We start from the raw sequence: 14,365 nt of genomic DNA, 5'->3' as shown, positions 1-14,365 counted from the left end.
AAAATACTGTTAACAAAAGATGATTCTTTTAATAGTCAGACCTTGTTCTACAGTTCCTTTTATTTAGACCATAGCCAAGGGGCAGATATTAATTTTTATGTTCTATATTCATTTTACATTAAGGAAAACTAAACTATAAAGTGCTAAGTTATAGAATATAATCAAATCAAATGCACAAACACAAGACATAATATTTGGCTAGGCAGTCAAAGCATCCCATGTATCCATAGAAGCCATTAATTTGTCACTGGTGGATCCTCGGATGAAGAATTAATTTCATCCAATTTCAAGAAAAATGTAAACAAATCAGAATCCAGAGGACTGTAACAGTATTAGAGGATTTAAACAGAAAAGGTGATGAAAAGATAAAAAAGACTGTACTAATTGGGTTTCTTTCTCTGAAGAAGTGGAGGCTGGGAACAGATATGACAATGATCTTACAATAAGTAATAGAGCACTATAAAAGGACAGTAATTAATAGCTTACAATGTCCACCATGAGAAAGAAAATTTGCAAAATAACTTAGACTGGATATTACAAAGAGCTGTCTAACAGTCAGAGGAGGGAAATGCCAAAATAGTCTATCTAAAGAGATCTGGAATCTCCTCCCCTGAGGGCTTTTAATATCTTCCAGGGTGGCATGCTTGATTCTTTCCCAGTCTATGAGAATAAGTAAGTCATCTTCTAAAATCCCTGTCAGTTCTGCACTTCTATGGTTTCTTATTGATGTAACATGTGGCTTTAATGGGACACAGCTGCTTAAAAGCATTTTATGAGTTCTGGTAGCTAGCCAAAGGACCAATATATGGACCTGCAAATAGCAGGAATAGGACACAAGAGCTATTGTTCATAGTCATATGGTTTTATTTGTATGTTACTTGGTTCAAAAAAATTAAATCTTGCCTATTCACTTTTTGCCGATTCTGTCTGTTTAAAGCATACGAAGTAGGGAAATAATATAATTGAAGCTCTTATTCTGAATTCAAAATTTCCAGATTGCTAAGCACATCAAGGGACTCTCAGCACAGCGCAAACAGAATTTGCTCTTAGGAATAGGCATAATCGCAACTTTGTTCCAATTAAAACGTATTTTTGGGTTGTTGTTTCTCTCTGCTTACCATTACAATTACCATAACCTAATGGCAACTCAAGCTTCAGCATATTCTCCGAAATTATAACCATTCCACTTCTTCATAAATTATAAAATCACACACCTTCCATTTGCTTGTGGCAGAATTTGCTCTGATTTTGCAAGCAGAAGTATATGAGCACTGGCTACTGCATCTAATGAAAACAAGGCTCATCATTAAGGCCTTCTCATGACAGCTCTGCAGTGATAAGTGTGAACAAGACTGTCTCACTAGACGCTAACAGATGACTACCGAAAGATATCACACTGGTGAACTTTAATTTGACAATGTAACTTTATTCTTGATATGCATGTCTCATTTTAGCTTCCTATATAATTAGTGAAAAGAGGTGGGTCCTAAACTACAAACTAAACCCTTTCCATTGAGCAGACAACCAGAGACCATTCCTAACAGGCACCCAAGTTAGGTGCTTTAATTTAAAAGCATGAACCTTCTCCTTTGGGTGCAAGCTGCCAGCGTCAGGTAAAGAATATTATGATGTGTGAGAACTTTACTCTACCAGGGAGCTCATTTTCTGCTCATTAAGCAGGCAAAATCTTCTAACAGAAACAGATGCAAACCACCTAGTAAGAAACAATAAGAATAAAGATCTAGGTAAACACTTGCAAAAAATTAGATATACAAAATGTTTCATTCTTCCAACCAGGTGCAAGAAGTAAAATAAAACTATATGCACACCTGCCAATGTTGTGAGAAAAAAAAAAAGCACCGTATTTTAATGTGCTTTAATTAAATACTGATCTTGTGGTTAAAAAGTACTCATCAGACATCACGGTAGTAGTTAAAATTCACATGGTAGCTATACACAGCTTTTACACACCTTTAGGTAGTGTCTACAGGGACAGTTTAGTGACCGCCAGTTTCACTCTTGGGCGCTGCTCCACTGTCATCCACTCTGCATGCATACTATAACATTGCTGGACTGTCTTGTGGAGAAAACCAACTAATTTCCTCCAAGACAAGAATTAAAAGAACATTATCAGAGTTGCAAAGTCAGGCATTCAAAGCAAAGGAACATCAAAGCTAAAACCAGTTGTCTTTGTTGTTTCCATTTGTGCATTTGCATTGCCACTTTGCTGCATACATCTGAATATCAATTTCATTTTCCTCTTGGTTCCAATTGAATAGCTCAGTTTTAAAAATTATTTCTTTCATAATTTGTTCTAAAATCTGACATGCTATTTAGATCAGGACAAGAGGCTTTTTGTCACCTTCTCCCCTCCACCTGTTTTAAATATAGGTGTCCTGTTTGGTAATTCTCTAGTGAAAGTACCAGCCAGTGTGATATATTTATTAAAATCCTTTGCTGTTGGCCTTACAATAACGTTAAAGGAACTGTGACATGAACTTTCACGGACTATTCAATCCCCCCATTTTGTGCATGTGCCAGGCAAAGAGAAATATTTTCAGGATGTAAATAAATAAGCCCCAAATTAAGGCTGCATGGGATATTTTATCTCTGGAATCTACTCATTCTGATTTTCTGACACTGCATTATTGCTAGTGCATTTAAAATAGATGGTTGTGTACAGTTTTTTTGGTTTGAAAAACAAACTAATATCCTTCCTTTCGTAAATCTTCAATTACGTGCTGCTTTCTGACACCCTGAATTCATGTGAAGAACAAAGAACTATGGATAAAACCATCTTCTGTCCCTTCTCTTGCAGACTTTCTTAGGCTGGTGCTTCCTCACACATAACTCTTCCATTTTGCCTTTCTTAGCCAGTTTTGGTCTTTACGGCTTAGCCTTCTGATCGGAGTTCATCTTCTCATAGACACTAGAGTGGAACATTTTTTTCACCTTTCCAGTCCCTCCTGCAGGAAACACTTGCTTAGGCTATATGGCCCACCAGTCCCATTTCTTCTGGTCAAGCCTTGTAAAATAGCCTCTGGCTATCTACGCCCTAACTCCCTTCCTCATTCCTTACCCTAATCTCTTTGTCCAGCTGATCCTGACTGCTAAATCCTGGGGTTTTTTACCCAGCAGAGTAACCCCAACACCCAGTTTCCACTGCCCCATAAGCCTCCAGTCTCTGTATTTCATGGTCTTCTACAATCAGATGCCTTGTCCCAGCCTCTTGCCTTGGTCCCTGGGCCAAGGTCAGGCTCTCCTCCATTATTCTTTTCAATTTTATACTTTTACATTGTAATTTTATAAAATGTAGGCAATGGAGAGAAAGAGCCCCTGGTCTTCATAGTGATGTCCAGAGCCAGTGTAGCCAGCAACACTCCAGGAACTTCAGTTACAGGAGAGGTCTGCTCAGCCCTGCACTGTCCCAGCCTGGCCATGCAGAGATAAACTTTAGGGAATAAGGCTGAAAACATCTAGCAAGCATGAGCATTTTTGAATTATGCGTTCTTTAAGCAGCTTACAGCTTTGCCAGATTTGGGCTGATTTCACAGAGATAAAAGCTGTCCTTTAGCCAATGGCCACTTCTCTTCCAAGTGTCAAGTCTCCACTCAGAAAGCACAGATGCACTCAGGCAAGAAAGTTTCCTTTAATGAGGGCCAAGCAGGACTTGAAAATACCTTTGGCAGCCCACACAGTATACGTGGAAAAAATCCATTAGGGTCCACATTTTCTGCATTAATACAAAGCCTACGCTGACTCTCCTCCCACTAATGAGATCATGAAATGATGACCTGCAGATCAAAGATCCCACAGCTACATTTAGAGTTCCACAAAGAAGAGATTATCTTCACTGTGCAAAACAATTTCTCTAGTCTTATTTTAAAAAAAAAAAAGTTGGGGGACTAATTTTGATTCATTTCTACATAAAGCATTTCAGCTAGAATTTTCCCAAAAGACCTGCATCAGTTATGCACCCCAGCATAAGGAGAAGTCAGATTTCAACTCAGACAGTTATAGTTTGACTACATTATAAGCATCTGAAAACAAAGTCCATAATGGGAAGTGTCAGGCAACTTTAATAATAGGTGGGGCTGATATAACCACTTTATCATAGGGAAACACACTACATATGCAGGGAGATCAGCCATAAAATAACCTCCTTCCCGTTATTGCCCTGCAGATCCAGTAGCTTCCACACTTCAAGCCACTTGAATTTTGGCAGCCCAGTGACTAACAGCCAGAAGCACAATTTCAAGCTGATGATAAAACACGAGCCTCTCAAAACAACTCATAACGGCTTTTCCAGCTTGTGATTTTCAATGGGTGAAATTAACAGTAGCTGTACACTTGCTGCTACATTAAATGTTCTAAGTCATCGGTAATTTCTGGATATTTCTCCAAACCTAAACCTGTAGCTGATAGAAATTTTCTGATATACTCAATAAACACACTTTGAATCTAGACAATAAATATTATCTATTACTAAGGGTAAGGTTATCTCATAGGTACTTCCCCAACCCGGTGCACAATGTAAAAGACTGTTTTGATGCCGATGGGTATTTCTGCATTTCTGCAACATGGAACTTCACAGGGAGCTGTACACAATGTATTTTGCTTGGAGTACAGTAGATAAGCTGTCATTGCTGCTTTGGGAAGAGGGCACCCTACATCTTACTGATTATTGCTCCAGAAGCCAATTCTCCCAAAAGCAGGCTGAGACAGAGTCCTGCTCTCATAGTCTAGAACACAAATGCACAACAGGTGCAGCACAGAAAAGCATACATCGACTTACTGTACATACAAATATAGACATGCAATTAAGTCACAACAGATATGAATCAAAACAGAAACAAACAAAAAAAATTTAATTACCTACTTTACAGATTCATACCTGCAGTCTTCTCATTTTAAAGCAAAAAGCCAGGAGAAAGAATATTCAAATTTCTTGTCCATTTGGGTGGCTTCTTTGCACATGTTCCTGAATTTTCAGCTATGATGAGATCCGCTCATTGGCAGGCACCAAGAGGCTGATATGACCATGAAATGAGGAAACACAGTGAATGAAAAATAAGGTACTAGCACCACCATTTGCTGAGGGCTGGAAAAACTAGCAGGAACTTTTAAGAGACCATGTAGACCTATTTCTATAATGCTAGCTGCTTTTAACTCACTTACCATTGCTGCTATTGGAGATGCTTGATCAAAACATGCTTTCAGCATTAATTACTTGCCAGGAAAATCTTAATGAAGTCCAGATGATGAGTTTTATTCCCAGCACTATAAATCTTCATGTGTAGAGACAGCTTCATACAAGGGGGTTTTTTTAGTTATTTGAGTTAAACAAAAATATTACTGAAAGCTAGCCATAGACTGGAAGTGAACATACAGTGGTTGGCAGAGGTGGACTGAAACAGTTTAAGACAGTTACTATGCCCCTGGAAAACACATATTTTATTGTCGCCCCTTGCCATCCCAACACTAAGAAATATGGGGTTTCTGCGAAGTGACCCGGGAAGGGATGAGCTCTCCTCCGCCAGCGGGGCCCTTCCCCGCTGTCACATGGTGTTTCCATTTCTGCCTCCTGTTTCCTGAAGCGACTTTAGTTTGCTTCTAAGAAAGAGGAGGTCTGTGAAGCAGAAAAGTAGCACAAATCTTATTAAAGCAATTTAAAGGAGCACAGTCTGATTTTAAAAGATACTTGTGAAGAAACAGATTTTGACACCTGTATTGCAAAGCGCAAATGAGATCAGAATTGATGTAGACTTTTAAAATCTAATTTGCTTCTGCCTTCTCTGCCGTCTGCTAGTGTCATTTTGCTCCTCTTGAGCAACAGATGTAGCTGTTATAGATGACAAGCATCAAATCAATTCATAAAAATGGATGCATTAAACCTTTCACTATTTCAAGGAAAAACTACTTTGGAAGGGAAATGCTTTAATGTAGGACAAAAATAGCTCTACAACTACTATTTTTTTACAAAATTAATAGAAACCTTTCTATTGCACTAATATGTTGACAAACTTTTCTGTTATAAAGACATTACTGTTGGCCCAAATAACCTAGTAAATGTCCCTTTTACAAAGTTTTTAAAGTCACGTTTTTAATTCCTTACTCTGGTTCCTCATTTCTGTATTAAAAAAAAAAAAATTACATTTAGATCTGTGAAAAAGGTAAAGAGCAAGAAATAGCTATTCCATCTCATAATACTATTATCTGATATCTGCTTGATGCAAGGTAAGTTCAGAAGGGGGTGAGGAAGAAAAACTAAAGTATATCTTTGTCTGTTTTTTAACTCTTTCCTGAAAACTGTTTAGACTAGGCTCACCACCCCAAGATTATTGTTGCAAATCTGTGGTTTGATTTCTTCCTCTGCCAAGGCTTTCCACAAAGAGCATACTTTTATCATCCAAAAGCTTCAAAAAACAGACACCTGAAGCTACCCATGTGCTAAGGCCCACATACCACTGTGGATTCCGGTTCCCCAGAATCTGAAGATCCCATTGCAGCCTCAACTTACTTGGGTTAAGAAAGCATCATCTATATTTATTTTTACAATAAGCAGAATTGAGACAAAATAAGTGCATGTTAGGTGATGCAGAACAAAGATGAGAAAAGAGTTCTTTAAAGAGAACTATTAATTTTGGCCTCCTACTTGGCTGGTGTCACCGAGCATAACCCTACAGAAATTAACAGAAACCACTTTGATGTGCACAGGTCGAGGCCTTTGCATTAGATACACAAAAGGGTACAGAAAAGTATTTATATTGTTTATAAATAGACACAATTAAAAAAAGCAAGAAAGCACAGGCCAATTTTTTTAAAATGGATTTTTTGGATCAGATAGTTTCAAGTATTTCATATCTTTTATCCAACTTGTGCAGTTTCATAGCATCAAAATGGATTTAAAGATATTGCCTTCTTTTCCTCAGAAATTTTCTCTACCTCAGATTTCTCTCTACTGTGTAATCCCTTCGAAAGCCACCTTAAAAACCACCCATTTCTTGGAGAAGTATTGTCAGCTTATCAGTACTTAAAGGGAGCTGCTAAAAAAGATGGTGGCAGACTTTTTAGCAGGGCCTGTTGCGACAGGACAAGGGGGAATGGCTTTAAACTAAAGGGGAGTAGATTTAGACTAGATACAAGGAAGAAATTTTTTACGCTGAGGGTGGTGAAGCACTGGCACAGGTTGCCCAGAGAGGTGGTGGATGCCCCATGCCTGGAAACATTCAAGGTCAGGTTGGCCGGGGCTCTGAGCAACCTGACCTAGTTGAAGATGTCCCTGCCCAGGGCAGGGGGGTTGGACTAGATGACCTTTCGAGGTCCCTTCCAACCCAAACTATTCTATGATTCTATGATGACTTGTCAGATTCTTTATTGTCATGAACTGTTTCAGTATACAAAACGCATTTTGCAATTTTAGTATCATCCCATTTCTTCTGGTTCTGTTGTCCGAGCAGTTATTCTTCTCATAGATATTTCTGACTCAGAAATTGTTTTCACACAATTCAGACCAACTCAAATCGTAAAGAATTGCTGCATGCTTCCAATTATATGTTGGTTTCACATCCTCACTGTGAGTGACCTTCCTTTTCCTGAAAGTGTAGGTAAGTCCTCAAACCACATTGCTCAAATATTTTCAAAAATTTTCATCCCCTGCCCCAAGTCACAGCTGACAGCCATATTTGTCAAACTCTTTAATCTCTCCCAAACTGATTGTTTTTTTGCATCACTGGTAAGTGTATTCAGACCCAACTCATTTAAAATGTGACTACGCCATGCAGGCAGCCGATAATCAGTCTCCCTGCTCTACAGTTTCACAACTATGTATATATTCTCCAAGTAGGCAGGACACAGACAAACATGGTATAGCGGTATCTTTTTTATGTTTCTTCTTTATAACCTTTTTTAGATTGTTTCTGTAGTTCTTTCTGCTCTTCAACAACCCCGCTCTGACTGAAGACTAACATATCTAACTGTATTGAAGTTTAGGTCAGCTATGGAAAACACATTTTAAAACTGCTCGGAGTATATGCACAAAAGATACGGGGGCCATGAAACAGAAGAACAGGAGTGAAGTCCAGGGTTTGTAAATGTCATACTCCACACCATAAGCAGGCAGTAATATTTTCTGACACCAGGCCAAAATTGTTTGTTTCTTGTCCCTTTCTAGGTTCAGGAAAGTGCGCAACAGCCACCATCACTCTTACACACACACACACACATGCATGCACTCACGCTCAGAAGGAAATCAGAAATCAGGTTAAAAAAATGTGTCATTAGGACCTTCTGCACTGTTGCTGTTTTTTCTTTCTCACTTCAGGATTTTTTGGGGAGGCCACATGTTTCTGAACCTCTGGGATTGGCGAGGGAGATACGATCGCAATTGGAAGATGTGTTAGTGCAAGGAACCAACTTCCTCTAGATGGATCAGGGCGACCAAGCCCTTCCTTCACAGCTGCCTGGGGCGAGTCCTTGTGGGACAGGAATCAGGGTGCCAACATTCACCTTCTCTCCCCACATCCCTTTGGTGACACTAAGGACAAAGATGGGAAGAAAAGGAAGATGGCACAAAATCCCAGAGGTCTATTGGACAGTGGGAAACTGGGGTAGAGCAAGCCGCCAGACAAACGTCCTCTGTGTTTCCTCCCTGTGTGTCCTCCAAGGACGTTGAAAGAAAGAGGTTGATGTGATGGCTAGAACTGTAGGCTTCAGGCCCCAAAATACTGCCAGCTTGACTCCTGTCAAACCACTTTAGAGAAGCTGACATCTCCTTAGGTAAAACTGTAGCTTCACACACACTGTTCTCTCAGTGCCACACATATGTATACAAGTACTGCTAATACGTGCGTATATACTCATGTATGCATTCATAGCACAGTGTCACTATATAAACTGGGGAAAAACACCATCTTGCTTGTTTGGCAGCCTACGGGTATCAACATCTTCTCTACAGTAATGCTGACATTAGTTAAGATTCTGCTCACTAACAAGCACATAAACCAGAAACACTTCTGTTGGTCTCCAGCTTAATAAGGGAACAGAAGTAGAAAATAAAACAAGCATAAAATCAGGATTTAACAATGACAATAAACTTGTATTTTCAAGCTGCTGAAACTGGCACCATTTGAGCAATGGAAGAATTAGCAGGCATTTTCAGTAATCGTATTTATTTACAGGAATCATGTAAGCAGATATATTCAGCGTTATTACTGCGGATTTTTGTGCAGTGCTTTCACACTGCATTTATGTAATTTATTCTGTGAAGCCACACATGAAACTCCCATCTCTATTAAAAGATGATTATATCCTATCTTAAAGACAGAGTAAGTCTTCAGTCCTTTAAGATCTTTGTAAAATCATGACGGTGGTTTTCACTGTTATTTGAAAGGGAGAGCATGGATGTAAAAACCATCGTCCTTATAAAAGAAGTGACTGCAGATAATGGATGCCAGAACTGTGGAAAGCGAGAGGACAAAAGACATGGCTAAAGACACCCGCAGCTTAGCAGGGGGAGCAGCTTCACTCTTTCAAAGAAAGAATGTACATATCTGGTACTTTATAGAAGAAAAATGGATGTTAAAAGAATAAACACATAATTTACCTATTAAGACAGAACATCTAGGTTGCGTGGTAGTTTTACTGGGAGCTGTGGGTTCCTGAAACTTCTACAAAAACAAGAGCTACGTGCCTCTTGAAATACTATTTGTTCCCTGGTATGAGGAATGCTGCAACAGACACAAAATACTCCCTCAGGGCAGACATGGCATGGAGAGACTTAGATGAGCGTGGTGATGCAACTATTCAAGCTGACTCTGGAGTTAAACATGTGTCCAGCTGACGGTATCGCGCAGGCAATCGCATTTAGAGGATGTCATTTTTTTCATTCTTTTCTTAAAAGGGGTATAAGCAAGACCGTGATAAATAAATCAACTCCTAACCAAGAACACGAGGGCATTTCTTTGTACTGATAAGTTATTCCGGTGGAAGCTTCCTTGCGTAGGAAAGTTACTCTATGGGTGTCCCCTGTCTGTGGCGCCCGGCACTGGCCCTTTCCTTCAGTAAGCACCAGCCATGAGAGAGTATCAACCAGCTCGATCGGCTCTGCCGCGGCAGGTCCCACAGTCAGGTTTTCAGGGCCGACGCTCTGTGGAGAGTCAAACCAGTTGAAAATCTTTCCACATTTAGGTAAGCAAAAAGCAGTTAAAGTTTTATTCTACAATCTGAAATGTAAATCTCTACGTAAAATAATTGCCTATCTTAGGAATAGTCTCCATATTCCTCTTTTCCGCCCCATCAGTTTTATTCAGCCAGTTTAACTGTTGAGAAGAGTTGTTTGACTCAAGTAAAAGTAAACAACATTTTAAAGGGATTAAAACATTTTATTTTATTTAAACCAAGTTTGTGCTGTCAAGATACCCGAAGAACCCCCGATGAACAAGAAGTGTCACTAGGAAAGTTGATATTAATATTTTTGCCATAAAATGTCATTAAAGGTTTTGTAATTGAGGCACAACAGGTGCATCTATGAAAATAGTGTGTTTTTCTTTCAAAACAACAAATGAACTTATGACTGCCCAGGTCACTTAGTTTGTGTACTGACAGACTGGGTTTTCAATAGCTGACCTTTATCAGATTGGCTGACTGACAGTGATTTGGTCGGTCATCCTGTTAAAGACAAATGTGTATTTCTTGGCCCCAGAATGAAAATGTTAATTGGTTAACAGTATATCAGGCCCTATTTCAGTTCAATACCCTTTTGTTGTTGTTGCTAGAATCATGTTGCTTTATCTTGGTATTTAGCTAAATTACTAGCAATAAAATTAGAGTAAATTTAAACCAATAATTGCATTCAGAAAATTTATACCAAAGCTATAAATAGAACCCAGTCCTACGGGCTATTTCCAGCAGGGACTGAAAAATGCAGGCTACTCAAAGAAAATTTCTACTCCACTAATAACTGGGGTTTTCTTATTAATGCCCACATTTTCTTAGCACAAAGAACAAGACTCCACAGCTGAACTCTTTTCGATGCCTACATTGATACATAACATAGTTTAATGTTTTCGTCAGGTTAAACTCACCGGGCCTTAAACAGGGCAAATTCTGATACCCTTGGGATTGAATGCCTTCAGCTCTTCAGGATGTCGCTCTTTCCAGAGGTACACGCACTAAGTGGTCAGCCGCTGCTGGCTAACAATGCTGGACTCACTTCTTTGCATCTGATAGATGATCTAAACCAAATGGCAGCGGGAAAAGCAGCTAGTTGATATATCATGTTGAATATGCTGATCCTGTAGTTCTGTGATAGCGACCAACTGCTTGAATTAGTTCGGCAACCTTTTGAAGCACCAACTGAGCATCCTCGGGCGTACCGACACGGGACTGTTAGGCAACAGCCTCCAAGTCTCGCTGCGTGATGGCAACAGCACCGGTAGTGTTTTGTCTCCTGATTCTTTTGGCTGTTCTTTATTTATACAGTCAATATTTTCCAGCCAGTTGTTCTGAATTTGCATCGTGTCACTGAGAGCTGCTGCTGGCTGCCCAAATAAGAGCATCGTGCTGACTTTGTACCTGTTAGCTGGTTTATTTGAGTTGAAAATTCCCACAAATGTGTGCATCGTCTCTGAAAACTTATCAAGTAAAAAAGTTGTCAGGCTTTTTCCTACACAGCCAACTCCTAAATTGTATTATGCACTGGCATTCATCTTCCTACATTATTTCTTACATTAATAGCACGTTTCCCTGTTTCACAATAGCTCTTCACACTAGCCTAGCCAGTAAAATATGACATCTGCAGTAAGTGCCCATTTTAGTTTCCTGCTAGTATTTAGTAACAGACTAAAACATACAAGTACACATATAATGTAATATGTTAAAGAAACTGCACTTGAAAATTTAAGGGATTTTGTATTTCACTTATTTAGACTTCTGAGCAGAGGAAAGAACACTTAGAAGCAGTTAAATAAGAAATTCCACAATAGCCAAGGTATTTAACTTATTGCTAGAATATAATTTCCTTCATTCTTAATTTGTCAGCTTGTTTTGTGGATCTTTAAAAAGCTGAAGTGTTACTCTGTTATGGGTAAGACTTTAAAAATAGCTGTAAATAAGATACTGAACTATAGCTTCTAACTGCAAAGCTGAGGATAGAAACAATATGGCAAAATACTGCTATAGCTATTTATATTGTTGAAAATATTACCAACCTTAGACAAATCTCTAATACATAATTAGGTACTTCTGGATCGAAAAAAAAAATTAAACCCATCTACTCCAGTCCCTTTCTTGTGACAGGGATGATCAGACTCTCTCCAGGCGTGTACATATCTGTCCCACTGATAGGCCTGTCACATCTTGGTCACAGCCACTGCCACGAGTTCATGTGACAGATTTTCCCAGCCTAACGACCATTTCGGTAAATAAGCCCCTCCTTTTCTGCCTGTTTGTTACTGGGCTACCAGTATGCTCTTTACCAATCTTTTTGCAAGCTGTTACCGTTCCTCTACTACTAGTCTTTTAAAGAGAAACAAGAATTGACCATTACTAAATGAATTGCCTTCAGTGGGAGGATGAAAGCATTTTAAAGCACCACAAATTATGGAAAAATGTCATTTGTTTCAAGCAGGTATTTTATCTGGATTTCAAGAGTAATAAAACACCATGTAATTGATTTTACATGCGAATTGACTATAACTGAGTTCGATATGGCAAACGTCACCTTATCCTGTTTGATGAGCATACGCCCCGCACACTCCGCTATGAAATGTAAACTTGCGGCTGGGAATCGTTGCATGTGAGAAAACAATGACCGTCACATGACTGGATGTGTATAAGGAATATACATTGTACCCACGTGGCGACTTCAGTAATTCGGGTGGGTCTTCTGCACCCGCATCACTGCATCACTTTGCAGTCTGCTCCCATTCCCTCATTGCACACCTCTATGCCACCAGCTTCCCGACCTCTCAGGCCAACCGTTCTCACCCATCCCACAGCGCTTATTAGAGGAACCCCTATTCACTTACCTCCTGCTTGCTGATACCTGGGGGCTTTTACAGCTCTTCTTTTTTTTACAGACATATTTCGGGGTGAAAGATGTACCCCCTTCTTTAAACTGAAGATGTTGGGCCTTTTGCATTTTTTTCAGAGCTCCTATATTAAAATTACGTTGTTTTTCATGTGGAACTGTGAAAACCGACATGCCCAGCTGGAAAATGGTGGTAGAAAATTCCAGGAGAGACAAAACCAAATATATTCTGAGGTAATCAGAAGATCTGGGATTTTTTGACTACTGAGATATTTTGACTACTCTTAATTATAAATTCAAAGTCCCCTAACGTAGGTCATAAGCAGGTTGCTCCAGCTAAGACAGTCCCTCACGGGGGAGTTTTCTCGTCACTGCCAGCGTGTCGTGCAGCAGCACTGGCTGCCGGCGTGGCTGCTGCCCAGCGTGGGAGCAAGGCTCACCTGCGCTGCCCGAGCAAGGCTCACCTGCGCTGCCCGAGCAAGGCTCACCTGCGCTGCCCGACCCACCGCTGCCCTCCTTACATCCCAGAGCGTCCTTCCCTTCTCTCTGAAGATCGAGTCCCCTTGCCTTTCATCTCTCCTAATGCGCTTAGCTTTTATTCCCTCACGCTCCTCTTCTGGTTCTTTTATACACGGCTGCTTGGCCCATTATCATCTGGACATTAATTGCTGCTTGAATTAACCCCTTCTTTGCTGGACGTGGCCTGTAAACTCCACTCTGAAATGTAAACTTGCTTCCGCTTCCTTCAAGGGCACTTCTGAGTACAAACAGGAAGCTTTCCAAAATTTTCTGAAGACTATTTTCTGATTTAAGAATGCCTGTAATTTTTTTCCTGATACTCATCTGAGAACTTCTTATATAAGCTTGTACTCGTTTCAGATGTATTGCAGACTCTTTACACTTACCAAAGCTTACTGAGTCACTTTTTACATGGTATGGAACTCACCAATACATATTTGCTTTTTTAGAAATTTTATTTCTCTATCATTTGGTCTCCAATTTCTTGCCTGTGACAAAAAAAAACCCTCTTTTCACTAAACTGTGAATCCTGTTTCAGTTTTCTTCTCTTAGAAGCATAAATACCATTTTTTTTATAAACTGGATTTTATCATATCTCCTGCTTATCTTTCTAATTCTTCTGGGCCTACTGATGTCGATAAACACCCTCTATTTAGGATTATTTACAAATATTTGTCACAATGATATTGAGATATTTTACAAGGGAGGGTGAAAGCAATATTAAAATTGCTAAATGTAATCCCTGCATAATTCCAATCCCCTTTCTACATGGTCTACTAAACAGACTGGAGTTTAAGCGATGGCATTCAGACTGCA

This window comes from Pygoscelis adeliae, unplaced genomic scaffold (assembly GCF_000699105.1).
Source record: "Pygoscelis adeliae isolate BGI_AS28 unplaced genomic scaffold, ASM69910v1 Scaffold105, whole genome shotgun sequence".
Taxonomy (NCBI): domain Eukaryota; kingdom Metazoa; phylum Chordata; class Aves; order Sphenisciformes; family Spheniscidae; genus Pygoscelis; species Pygoscelis adeliae.
The sequence above is the reverse complement of the archived record's forward strand: the minus strand, read 5'-3'. Positions refer to the sequence as shown.